This window comes from Suricata suricatta, chromosome 4 (genome assembly GCF_006229205.1).
Source record: "Suricata suricatta isolate VVHF042 chromosome 4, meerkat_22Aug2017_6uvM2_HiC, whole genome shotgun sequence".
NCBI lineage: Eukaryota > Metazoa > Chordata > Mammalia > Carnivora > Herpestidae > Suricata > Suricata suricatta.
The window spans coordinates 148,844,530-148,859,052 of NC_043703.1; positions in this window are offsets into that span (position 1 = coordinate 148,844,530).

A 14,523-nucleotide genomic window follows, 5' to 3' on the forward strand; every position below is an offset into this window, starting at 1 on the left:
TGATGCAATAATCATTATTTTATACCAAATCTTGCTGTACATCCACTCTTTCTCTCTCCCTCTCCTTCCTCTCTCTGTCTCTCTCTCCCTCTCCCTCTCTCTCTTCCCTCTCTCTCCCTTCTCTGCTCCCTCTCCTCTCCTTCCCTCCCTCCCTCCCTTTCTATCACTTTTACATAAATCACTAAAAGTGATGTTGATGGAGTAAATGATAAGTATTCACTAAGGTTTCTGGCAATTTTTGAATACTGTTTTATAGTAAGGTTACCCAAATTTACACTCTCATTAGGAGTGCATAAAACTGCTCATAAAATTCATTCTCTCTAGTATTGAATGTTTTTAAAAATCTATTTTAATATGGTTAGTAAAAAATCAATATTACTTTAATTTGTATCACTGATTCCTTGTGAGGCTGATCTTTTCAACATGTTTTCTGGCCTCTGTAAGTTGTTCATATTGAGTGGCCACATTTTGTGTACACAAAACATATGGTGTCTTATTAGTTTCAGGTGTACAGTGTAGTGATTGAACACTTTCATAATCACTCAGTGCATTCCTTAATTCCCATCACTTATTTAAACCATCACCCACCCACCTCTCCTCTGGTAGTCATGAGTTCTCTGAAATTAAAAGTCTATTTCTTGGTTTGTTTCTCTCTCCCTCTCTTCCTGTTTTCCACAAACCTCATTTGTTTTGTTTCTTAAATTCCACATATGAGTGAAATCATAGAGTATTTTTTTCTCTGACTTATTTCACTTAGCATTATACTCGCTAGCTCCATCCATGTTATTGAAAATGGCAAGATTTCATTCTTGTCCATGACTGTATAATATTCCTTTATGTGTATATATCAATGAATGGATAAAGAATATGTGGTGTGCATGTATATGTGTACATGGGTGTGTGTTCTTTATCCATTCATCAATTTATAGACACCTGGGATGCTTCCATATGTTGACTTTCTAGTAAGCTGCAATAAACACAGGAGTGCATGTATCCCTTTGAATTAGTGTTTTTGCATTCTTTGGCCCAGTATCCAGTAGTGTGATTCCTGGATCTCAGGGTAGTTCTATCTTTCACTTTTTGAGGAACCTCTAAACTATTTTCCATAGTGGCACCAGTTCGCAGGAGGGTTCCTTTTTCTCCACATCCTCACCAATATCAATTGTTTCTTATGTTGTTGATTTTAGCTATTCTGACAGGTGTGAGGTGATATCTCATTGCAGTTTTGGTTTGTATTTCCCAGATGGTAACTGATGATGAGCATCTTTTCATGTGTCTGTTGGCCATCTGTATGCCATTGGAGAAATGTCTGTTCATGTCTTCTGCCTTTTTTAATTGGATCATTTATTTCTGGGTGTTGGGTTTTATAAGTTCTTTATGTATTTAAGACACTAACCCCTTACCAGATACGTCATTTGCAAAGATCTTCTCCCATTCAGTAGGTGGCCTTTTAGTTTTGTTGACTATTTCCTTTGCTGTGTTGAAGCTTTTTAAAAAGTTTGAAATAGTCCTAATAGTTTATTTTTGCTTTTGTTTTCGTGCCTGAGAAGTTACATCTAGAAAAAAGTTGCTACCATTGATGTCAAATAAGTTACTATGTGTGTTCTCTTCGAGGATTTTGATGGTTTCAGGTCTCATAATCAGGTCTTTCATCCGTTTTGAGTTTATTTTTTTACTATGGTATACAAAAGTGGTCCACTTTTATTCTTTGTCATGTAGCTGTCCAGTTTACCAACATCAGTTGTTGAAGGGACTGTATTTTCCCCATTGAATATGCTTTCCCGCTTTGTCAAAGATTAATTGACCATATAATTGTGGGTCCCATTTTTGGGTTTTCTACTCTGTTTCACTGTTCTGTGTGTCTGTTTTTGTGTCAGAACCACTCCTTTGATGCCTATAGCTTTGTAACATAGTTTGAAGTCCAGAATTATAAGGACCCAGGTTTGTGTTCCTTTTGCAAGGTTGCTTTGGCTATTTGGGGTCTTTTGTGGTCCCAAACTACTTTTGGAATTGATTTTTCTAGTTCTGTGAAAAATGCTGTTGGTATTTTGATAGGGATTTCACTAAATTTGTAGATAGTTTTGGGTAGTATAGATATTTTATCAATATTTTCCAAATCTATGGGCATCTTTCCATTTCTCTGTGTCATCTTCAATTTTTTTCATCAGTGTTTTATACTTTAGAGTTCAAGACTTCACTATTTGGTTAGGTTGATTCCTAGAAATCTTACTATTTTTTGGTGCAAGTGTAAGTAGGATTGATTCCTAGATTTCTCTTTCTTCTGCTTCCTTACTGGTATATAGAAATGCAAGAGATTCCTGTATATTGATTTTGTATCCTGTGAATTTACTGAATTCATTTATCAGTTCTAGCAGATTTTGTGTAGAGTCTTTTGGGTTTTCTACATATTGTATCATGTTATCTGCAAACAGTAAAAGTTTTACTTCTTCCTTACAAATTTAGGTGTCTTTTCTCTCTCTTTGTTGTCTGTTTGCTATGGCTAGAACTTCCCATACTATGTTAAATAACAATGGTAAGAACGGACATCCTTCTCTTGTTCTTAACCTTCAGGGAAAAGCTGTCAGTTTTTCCCTATTAAGCATGATGTTACCTGTGGGTTTCTCATATATGACATTTATTATCTTGAGGATGTCTTCCCTCTAACCCTAGTTTGTTAAGGATTTTTATCATGAATGGATGTTGTATTTTGTCAAACGCTTTACCTGCATTTATTGAAATTATCATATGGTTGTTATCCTTTCTCTTACTGATGTATCATGTTAACCATTTTTTGAAATTTGAACCATGCTTGCAACCCAGGAATAAATCCCGCTTGATCCTAGTGAATCATTTTTTAAATGTATTGTTGGATTTGGTTTGCTAGTATTTTGTTGAGGATTTTTACATCTATGTTCATCAGAGATACTAGCCTATACTTTTCTTCCTTTACAGTGTCTTTATCTGGTTTCAGTAAAAGGGTAATGCTGGCCTTATAGAATGACTTTGGGTGCTTTCTTTATTTTTTTCTCTATTTTTTGTAATAGTTTGAGCAGAATAGGTATTAACTCTTCTTTAAATGTTTGGTAGAGGGGCACCTGGGTGGCTCAGTCAGTTAAGCATCTGATGTCAGCTCAGGTCATGATCTCACAGTTCTGGGTCTGAGCCCTGCATCAGGCTCTGTAGCACAGAGCCTGGAGCCTGCTCACATTCTGTGTCTCCCTCTCTCTCTGACCCTCTCCTGCTCACTCTCTGCTCTGTCGCTCAAAATAAAATAAAGACATTAAAAAATCATTTATAAAAAATAAAAAAATAAAAAAATAAATGTTTGGTAGAATTTGCCTGTGAAGCCATTTGGCCTTGGAAATTTTGTTTACTGGGATTTTATTACTAATTCAATTTTTTTTGTTGGTTATCAGTCTGTTTATTTTCTATTCTTGTTTCAATTTTGGTAGTTTATGTTTCTAGAAATTTATTCATTTCTTCCAGGTTGTTCCATTTATTGGCATACAGTTTTTTTTTTTATTTATAACATCCTCTAATGATTGTTTGTATTTCTGTGCTATTGGCTATTTCTCTTCATTTGTGATTTACTTATTTTGGTCTTTTTTCTTTTTTTTTCTTGATAAGTTTGGCAATTGTCATGTTCCCGTCACTCACCCCACGTTGGGGGCCACTTGTTGGGTCCCGCCCTGGCCAGCAGGACGGAAAATCCTTGCAGGTTCTTTCCTGAGGGAGGGAGAGAGAAATAGGGCAGGAAGGGGACGCACAGAGAGTGAGGCGTAACAAGTGATATCTGATCAAGCCCCCTTTATTAAGAAAATAATTCACTCTTATATAGGGTTTGGGGAGGGGAACTGACCCAGGTTGGTTGCCAGGTAACAGAGTCAGATGAATATTAGAGAAAGGAGAAACAGAAACTAAAACTCCGGACACAGCATCAAAAGAAGCGCCAAGACTTGCTTCTGCAATGTTGGGGAGGGGAAGCTTAGCGCTGCATAAACCAGAATGTGGTTTGATCTTTTGTTCATTTTGGCTTTTTTCATAATGCTCAGTATGACTGTCTCTGAATCCCGGACCAGGAAATGCACTCTCCTAGCTTCCAGATGTAAATCTTGTTTTCCTTGGTCGCTCCCTGGAGAGCGATATCTCCTTGCCTGAGGCGGCCAAAACTCAGCGGGCCCCCAACAGGCAATGGGATTATCAGTTTTATGGATTCGTTTTTTCAAAGAAACAACTCCAGGGTTTGTCTGTACTATTGTGTTTTGGTTTTGTTTTTGAGTTTCTATTACCATTTATTTCTACTCTAATCTTTATGATTTCTATACATCTGCTGGTTTAGTCTTAATTTATTGTCTTTTACTAGCTACTTTGGGTATAAGGGTAGGTTGTTGATCTGAGATTTTTCTTGCGTCTTGAGGTAGGCTGTATTGCTTTAACCTTCCCTCTTAGAACCACTTATGCTGCCTCTCAAAGGTTTTGGATCATTGTGTTTTCATTTTCTTTTATTTCCATGTACTTTTTAATTTATTCTTTTATTTCCTGATTGACCTATTCATTTTAGTAGTGTTATTTAACTTCCATGTTATTTGTTGTCTTACCAGATTTTTTTTCTTGTAGGTGACTTCTAGTTTCATAGTGTTGTTAGAAAGATGCATTGTTTGGCAGGAAATAACAAAGAAAAAAGATTCATTGTATGCCTTTGAATTTGTTGGGGTTTTTTTTTGTGGCATAATATGTGGTTAATTCTGGAGAATGCTTCATTTGCCCTTGAAAAGAATGTTTATTCTGTTTTAGATTGGAATGTTCTAAATATATCTGTTAAATCCATCTGCTTCGGCTTGTCATTCAAAGCCACTGTTTCCTTCTTTGTTTTGAATGGACAATCTTTCCATTGCTGTGAGTGGAGTGTTCAAGTGTTCTACTATTGTTGTATCATTACTGATTAGGTCCTTTATGCGACTGTTTTATGTGTCTGGGTGCTTCCCTATCAGGTACGTTAATGTTACCAGTGCTATATCTTCTTGTTGGATTGTGCCCTTTATTATTTAATAATACCCTTCTTTGTTTCTTGCTCCAGTCTTTGTTTTAAAGTCTATTTGTCCAATATAAGTATTGCTACTCTGACTTTCTTTTGAGAAACGTTTGCATAGCAGATATTTTTCCATCCCCTCACTTTCAATCTTCAGGTGTTGCTAGGTCTAAATAAGTCTCTGGTGAGCAGTGCATAGATGGGTCTTGTTTTTGTTTTCATACATTCTTTCATCCTATGCCATTTGATTGGAGTGTTTAGTCCATTTACTTTCAAGGTAATTATTGAAAGATATATATTTATTGCCATTTTATTCCTTGTTTTGTGTTTGTTTCTGAAGATTTCTCTGATCCTTTCTTGTCTTTCATTCCTGGTTTGCTTGTTTTCTTTAGTGATATATTTGGATTTTTTCTCCTTATTATTTGCATATTTATTAGAGTTACTTGATATATGGTGATTATTGGTTTTGTTTATAACATTTTCTGCATATAGCAGTCTATATTAAGTTATGGGCATTTACATTTGAACCGATTCTTTACTCCTTTCCTTCCCATGTTTTAGTATATAGTGTGTATTTTGCATTCTTTTATTTTGTGAGTTCCTTGGCTAAACTTTTACAGAAGAATTCATTTTCACCTCTTTTGCGCTTCCTACCTTCAGAGGGTCAGTTTTGGATTGTTCTTTCCAGTCACCTTTTAATATTTCTTGCAGGGCTTGTTCAGTGGCCATAAGCTCCTTTAGTTTTTGTTTAGGTAATGCTTTTATTTGCTTTTGAGAGGAAGTGGCTGGTTAGAAAGGGGAAGAGAGAGTTCCAAGCAGGCTCCACACTGCCTGATGTGGGGCTCCATCTTGCAAACTATGAGATTATGACCCAAGCTTAAATCAAGAGTCAGATGCTTAAACAACTGAGCCACCCAGGTGCCCCTTGTCTGGGAAACTCTTTATCTTTCCTACTATTCTACATGATACTTATTGTGGATAGAATATTCTAGGCTGCAGATTTTTTCCATTCAGCCCTTTGAGTATATCATTCCTCTCCCTTCTGGTTAGGAGGTTTCTGTTGAAAAATCCCCTGATAGCTTTATAGGGTTTCCCTTGTATGTTTCTCAGTCTCAATCTCAATCTCTCTCTCCCCCTCCCCTACCTCCCTTACCCTTCTCTTGTCTTGCTGCTTTATTTTTGTTCTTTATCATTGTATTTTGCCATTTATTCACAATATGTCATTGTGTGGATCTTCCTTTGTTGATTTTGTTGGTGGTTTTGTGGCTCCTGGATTTGGATATCTCTTTCCTTCCCTAGGTTAGGGGAGTTTTCAGCTATTAATTCTTCATATAAATAATCTGTCCTCTTTTATTTCTTTTCTTCTGTGACTCCTGTAATGTAAATGTTATTATGTTAAATGAAGAAGATAAATTCCCTAATTCTGTTCTTCATAATTTCTTTTTCTTTTTGTCAGCCTGATTACTTTCCATTGTTCTATCTTCCAATTCATTAATTCTTTGCTTTGCTTTTTCCAGCCTGCTGACAATTGCTTCAAGCTTGTTTCTAATCTCATTTATTGCACCCTTCATCCCTTATTGGCTCTTCTTATCTTTGGTTAAGAGTCTCACTTATGTCTTCTACTCTATCTCAAGTCCACTGAGTAGCCTTACGATCACTACTTTAAGTCTACATCAGGTATGTTATATCTGTTTTACGCAGATATCCGGCCATGGCCTTGTCCTATTTTTCATTTGGAGCACATTTCTCTGTCTTCTCATTGTAAGTCTCTGTGCCTATTTCTCTGTGTTAGGGAAATCAGCTATGTCTCCTGTTCTTGAGAAAAGGTCTTGTAATGCATGGTCATGTAGTATCCTCTTCCCCAGAGCCTGGAGCTTCTAGAAGTGTCTCCAATGTGTGTTATCTGTGCTCTGCTGTTACTCCTGAAAGTGGTCACTTCTGTATTGTAGCATTACAAAAAATTGTTGAAGAATTCATTACAAGGTGGAAATAATATGTTGCAATAATGTCTAAATTTACCATTTGTTTCATAAATTTGTTTTGCCTATAAATTATATATTGTACACAGAATCTTTGTATGATATCACCAATGGATTTATTCAATTATCTTTAAAATTAAAGCAGTTTTAATTATATAAACAAAATTGATCTTCCTCACTTTAAAATACTAAAAAACAAAAGCAAAAGTTTATATTGAATGTTACCTAATCTCATTGCCATCCCCTAAAAATCTCTTTTTATTAACTTTTGTGTATCATTACAGACATGGTCTATATATTTCATTATCTACATATACCTGTAATGGTACATGTTCTCTTATTTTTTTAATTAATGTTATTTATTTTTGAGAGAGCGAGAGTGAGCATGAGTCAGTAAGAGGCAGAGAGAGAGGGAGACACAGAATCTGAAGCAGTCTCCAAGCTCTCAGCTGTGAGCACAGAGCCTGACATGGGGCTCAAACTTGCCAGCCATGGGAGATCATAACCTGAGCCAAAGTTGTACACTTAACTGACTGAGCCACCCAGGTGCACCCCACCTTATTTTACATTTTTAACAAAATTGTAATTATATATTTATTTTTCATCTTATATTTTAATGAACTACATGTCTTGAAGATTTTTAGGTTGATTTAGCCAATTTTTTTGAAGGTATCTTCAATTTCTATATAAGTTCCTTTATGTAGAAAATACATATGGCATATATAATATATATTATATATATATAAATGAATTGCACTAAAAATCTTATATTTATCAATATCCTATATATTTAACCAAGTGCCTAAAATCATATCCTGAATAACTAGTTCCCCATTGGTATATATTGCTTTATCATCTTAGATTCTAATAAATTCTGTAATGTAGTTTAAGGCTAACTAGTCTATTCAGTCAGCATGTACTCTTATTCTTACACCAATTCAACTATCTTTTGGTTATAGTTTTATAATTACATATCCAGTAAAACCTGGATAATTTTTTTACCACTTATTGTGACTGTTTCAACATTCTCTGTGTTTTCTTTTAATCAAACATTCAAATAACTTCTTCAAGACTTTCTTGCCTTTGCCAGGAAGAAGGAAACAACTTAATTTAAATCTTTATCAGAATTGTTTAAACACTACATATTGATTTATGGAGATAAAACTCATTAACAATTTTTATATTCCTATCTAGAAACATGATATATCTCATTTTTATGCATAGTATTTTTGTTTGATTTCTGTATTTTTATAATAGTTTGTCAAATTGATTTCCATATAACACCCAGTGCTTCTCCCAATAAGTGCCCCCCTCCATTACCATCACCCCCTTACCATTTCCCCTCCCCCTTCAGCCTTCGGTTCTTTTTCAGTATTCAATAGTCTCTCATGATTTGTGTCCCTCTCTCTCCCCAACTCCCTTTCTCTTTTCCCCTCCCTATGGTCCTCTGTTAGGTTTCTCCTGTTAGACTTATGAGTGCAAACATATATAGTATCTGTCCTTCTCTGCCTGACTTATTTTGCTTAGCATGACACCCTCAAGGTCCATCCACTTTCCTACAAGTGGCCATATTTCATTCTTTCTCATTGCCATGTAGTACTCCATTGTGTACATATACCACATCTTCTTGATCCATTCATCAGGTGATGGACATTTAGGCTCTTTCCATGTTTTGGCTATTGTTGAAAGTGCCACTATGAACATTGGGGTACATGTGCCCCTATGCATCAGCACTTCTGTATCCCTTGGGTAAATCCCTAGCAGTGCTATTGCTGGGTCATAGGGGAGTTCTATTGATAGTTTTTTGAGGAACCCCCATACTGTTTTCCAGAGTGGCTGCACCAGTTTATATTCCCACCAACAGTGTAGGAGGGTGCCCATTTCTCCACATTCTTGTCAGCATCTATAGTTCTTGATTTGTTCATTTTAGCCACTCTGACAGGCATGAAGTGGTATCTCAGTGTGGTTTTGATCTGTATTTCCCTGATGATGAGTGATGCTGAGCATCATTTCATGTGCCTGTTGGCCTTCTGGATGTCCTCTTTGGAGAAGTGTCTGTTCAGGTCTTCTGCCCATGTCTTCACTGGATTATTTGTTTTTTGAGTATGGAGTTTAGTGAGTTCCTGGTAGATTTTGGATACTAGCCCTTTATCTGATATGCCATTTGCCACTATCTTGTCCTGTTTGTTTAATTTCTATAAGTTCTCCACATTTCTTATCAAGGTGTTCCATATACTCTATTTTTGGATCTCAGGAATAAAATATTTTCCCATGCCATCTTCTAGTTTGTTATTTCTGGTGCATTAGAAAGGTTTTGATTCAGTTTATATTTTGACTCACATTTCAGTGAATTACCTATGTCTCTAGAGAAGCTACACTTAAATATTGATATTTCTCATTACTAATAGCTACAGCTTTTGTGTTTTATGTCTTATCTTGGTCAGTGTTTTAAAATGATGTGAGATAGCCATAGGCATAGTAGGAACTTTGTCATAATCCTGACTTAGGTAAAAATGTGCTTACCAGTATTTTCCAGTAGCTATATTAACTTTAATGACTGATAACTCATATTTCTTTTGTTAAATAGATGTCATGTAGAAAAAATTCATTTATGCTTATTTTTTAATTTTTCCTAATATCAACAATGAAATAAAAATAATGAAATAAATCTTACCTGATATAAATTCTTCTAATATACTACTATTGTATTTGTTAGTAATTTATGTAGAATATTTACAACTACATTCATAAATTTTATTGGCCGTTATGGGTTATATTATTCATGGTTTCCTTCTTGAGGTGATATTTGAATGAAAAAATAATTTGATAAACTTCCAATATTTTTCCAAGTGATGAAATATTTAACATGACATTGGAATTGTTTTTATTAAAAATCTAAATGAAATCCATAGTAAGAAATACAGAAATAAATCTGACTGTACTAAGACTTGATTATTTTTTATTCTTTCCAGTAGGTATTGGACATTTCTCCTGTAAAAGGGGCATCTAGTTGGTTCAGTCGGTTAAGCATCTGACTTTGGCTTAGGTCATGGTCTCGTTGTCCATGAGTTTGAGGCCCGTGTCAGGCTCTTTGCTAACAGCTCAGAACCTGAAGCCTGCTTTTGATTCTCTGTCTCCCTCTCTCTCTGCCCCTCGCCTACTCACTCTCTCTCGGTCTCTCAAAAATGAATAAATGTTAAAAAAATTTTTAAAGTTTTTGAATTTGTTGGCATAGCTTTTTTTAAGGTTTATTTATTTACTTACTTATGCATGGATTTACTTTTTTAAAGGTTATTTATTTATTTATGAAAGACAGACAGAGTGGTGGAGGGACAGAGAGAGGGGGAGAGATGGAGAATCCCAAGGAGGCTCTGCACTGATAGTGTTCATGCAGAACACTCTGCACAGAAGTGAGTTCAAACTCATGAACCATGAAATCATGACCTGAGCTTAAACCAAAAATCACATGCTTAACCAACTGAGCAGTCCAGGTGCTACTATTTAATTTTATTTAAATCCAAGTTAGTTAATACATAATGTAATAATAGTTTCAGGAGTAAGATCTAGTGATTCATCATTTATATTTAACACCCAATGCTCATCCCAGCAAGTGCCCTCCTTAATGCATATCATCCATTTAGCCCAGCCCCTCACCCCACACCCCTCCAGCAATCCTCAGTTTATTCTCTGTATTTAAGAGTCTCTTACGGTTTGCCTCCCTCTCTGTTTTTATCTTATTTTTCCTTCTCTTCCCCTATGTTCATCTGTTTTGTTTCTTAGATTCTATATGAGTGAAACTAAATATTTATCATTCTCTGACTTATTTTGCTTAGCATAATACATTCTACTTTCATATCCATGTTGTTGAAAATGGCAAGATTTCATTACTTTTGATCACCACATAATATTCCATTGTGTATATGTGTGTCTGTACGTGTGTATATACTCACACACACACACACATATATACATATATATTTATATATACACACCACATCTTCCTTATCCTTCCATACTCTTTTCCAGAGTGACTACACCAGTTTGCATTCCAACGAGCATTGCAAAAGGGTACCCCTTTCTTTGTATCCTCACCAACTTCTATTGTTTTGTGAGTTACTTTTAGCCATTCTGACAGGTGTGAGGTGGTATCGTATCATGGTTTTGACTTGTATTTTCCTGAGGATGAGTGATGGTGAGCATTTTTCATGTGTCTTTTAGCCATCTGGATATCTTCTTTGGAAAAGTGCCTCTTCATGTGTTCTTACCATGTCTTCACAGGATTATTTGTATTTGGGTTTTGAGTTTGATTAAGTTCTTTACAGATTTTGGATACTAATATTTTTTCCCATTCTGTCATTTGCAAATATCTTCTCTTATCCCGTTGGTTGCTTTTTAGTTTTGTTGATTATTTCCTTCACTGCGCAGAAGACTTTTATCTTGCTAAAGTCACAATCGTTCATTTTTCTTTTTGGTTCCTTTGCTTTGAGAGACATGTTTGATAAGAAGTTGCTGTGGCTGAGGTCAAAGAAGTTGCTGCCTATTTTCTCCTGCAGGATTTTGATAGTTTCCTGTCTTACATTTATGTCTTTCATCCTAAATGTTTAGATTGTTTATTTTTGTGTATGGTATAAGAAAGTGGTCTAGGTTTATTCTTCGGTCTATCATTGTCCTGTTTTCCTGACACTATTTGCTGAAGAGACTTCTTTTCCATTGGATATTCTTTCCTGCTTTGTCAAAGATGAGTTGACCATAAATGTGTGGGTTCATTTCTGGATTTTCTATTCTGTTCCATTGATCTATGTATCTGTTTTTGTGCTGCTAATACACTGTCTTGATGATTACAACTTTGTAATACAATTTGAAGTCGGAATTGTATGCCTCTAGTTTTGGCTTTCTTTTTCAGGATTGCTTTTCCTATTTGGGGATTTTTCTGGTTTCATACAGATTTTATAATTGTTTTCTTGGCTCTGTGAAGAATATTTGTGTTATTTTGATAGAGACTGCATTGAATGTGTAGATTACTTTGGGTAGTATCAATGTTTTAACAAGATTTGTTCGCCCAACCCATGAAAATGGAATGTTTTTCCATTTCTTTGTGTCTTCAATTTCTTTTGTAAACTTTCTATAGTTTTCAGTGTACAGATCTTTTACCTCTTTTATTAGGTTTGTTCCTAGGTATTTTATGGCTTTTGGTGCAATTGTAAATGGGATTGATCCTTGATTTCTCTTTCTGCTGCTTCATTGTTGGTGTATAGACATGTAACTGATTTCTGTACCTTGATTTTATATCCTTTAACTTTGCTGTATTCATAGGGAGGCATAAGTTTTAGCACTGTTTTTGGTGGAGTCTGTCGAGTTTTCCATATACAGTATATTGTTGTGTGGGAAGAGTTAAAATTTGACTTCTTCCTTGCTAATTTGAATGCCTGTTCTTTCTTTTTGGTGTCTATTTGCTGAGGCTAGGGCTTCCAACACAATGGTGAACAACACTATGGTGGTGAATGGTGGTCAGAATGGACATCCCTATCATGTTCCTGACTTTAGGGGGAAAGCTCTAGGTTTTTCCCCATTGAAGATAACATTAGCTGTAGGTCTTTTCTACATGTTCTTTATGATCTTGAGAGTTTTTATCAAGAAAGGATGCTGCATTTTGTCAAATACTTTTTTGCATCTCTTCAGAAGATCATGTGGTTCTAATCCTTTCTTTTATTTATGTGATGTATCACTTTGATTGATTTGTGGATATTGAACCACCCCTGCAGCCCAGGAATAAATCCCATTTGATCATGGTGAATAATTATTTTAATGTATTGTTGGATTCAGTTTGCTAGTATCTTGTTGACAATTTTTACATCCATGTTTATCAGGGAGATTGATCTGTAATTGCCCTTTAAGGTGGGGTCTTTGTCTTGTTTTGGAATCAAGGTAATGTTGGCCTCATAATATGAGTTTGAACGTTTTTCTTCCATTTCTATTTTTTGGAACATCTTCAAAAGAATACATATTACCTTTTTTAAAAAAAAAATTTTTTTTGGTAGAATCCCCCTGGTAAGCTATCCTGCACTGGGTTCTTGTTTTTTTTGGGAGATTTTTGATTACTGATTCAATTTCTTTACTGGTTATAAGTCTGTTCAATAAAAAATCCTTACTCTTTTAATGAGCATTCTGTTTAAATCCTTTTTTTTAAATTAATTTATTTATTTTTACACAATTTATTTTTTAAACTTATGCAATTATTTTCCACCATTTACAATACAGTAGTTACAATGATACTCCAAACAGAAAAGCAAAGTAAAAAAATCAAAACCCCAACTTCTATTTCATGTAATTAGACTTATACAGAAATTAGAAGGTTAAGTAACAACTAGTTAATCACCTAATTTCACAGCTATCTGAAGTGGCGGTCGTTATAGAGCAGCTTATCTATGATACATTCAAGATACATGATACAATTTATTACTTGCCCATAAGCTACAACACAGCCTGCTTAATACCTTTCCTTAAATTCCACCTCTATACTACAGTATACTTGAGGTCCATGCAAAAAAGTAGCTACCTTTTATACAGAAAATGGATGATTAAGTCTTCGGTGCTGTAAAAGCAACTTCATTTAAACATAACCACCCTTAAATCCTTTTTATTTTAATACCACATATTCGCATTTTCCCTTAGTTAAAGCAAGTTCTTTATTATAATTTTAATTACTCCAATGAATAAATTCATCATTTTTTACAAATGTCCCTTTCTAATATATCAAGTAATTTTGATATTTTATATTTGTCTGCTGTCCTTAGACTTGTGTTATTTTACAGACATTGAAATTTTATCTTATTGATTTTTGTTAATAAATAATAAAATCATTTAGGGCCATACATTTGCCTCTGAGCAGAACTTTGGAAACATTCTACAAATTTTGATAAAAAGAATTCTATGGTTGATGCATAGAATCTTAAGGTTTTATCCTACTCATTTACTTATAATAAATCTTTATTTTTTCTTTTGTTTTGGTCTTTAAATTTTTATTATTACTTTTATTATCCTCCAATGGCTTTGATGTCAGAGAATCTTGTGTGTCTACTTTCATATTTTTATAATACTTCAGTGTTTAATCTATGGTCTAAAATGTTATTTTTAAAGTAATTATTTCATCAGATCTTAAAAAGATATACCCTATATTTGCATAGTATATATTTCTATAATTAAGTAATTTTAATTATACTTCATTAATAATTATGTTTTGTGTTTAAGGAGGCAAAGTTTAAAATATTTTATTACTTTCACATTTTTGTAAATTTATTTCTTTTATCCTACCTATCCATTAAAAAGCTGAATGTTTCTGTCAGTTTAGCCTTGTATTCATAATGGGCTTTAAAAATATATTTGAGAAAAGAATTATTCCTGCATAGATATTTCGCTTCATTATGGATTTTTTTTCCCAATGGAAAATTCATCTCTCTGACTAATGTAATCTGAAGGTTAAAAATACATTGATGAATTTTTTTATTTCTGTCATAT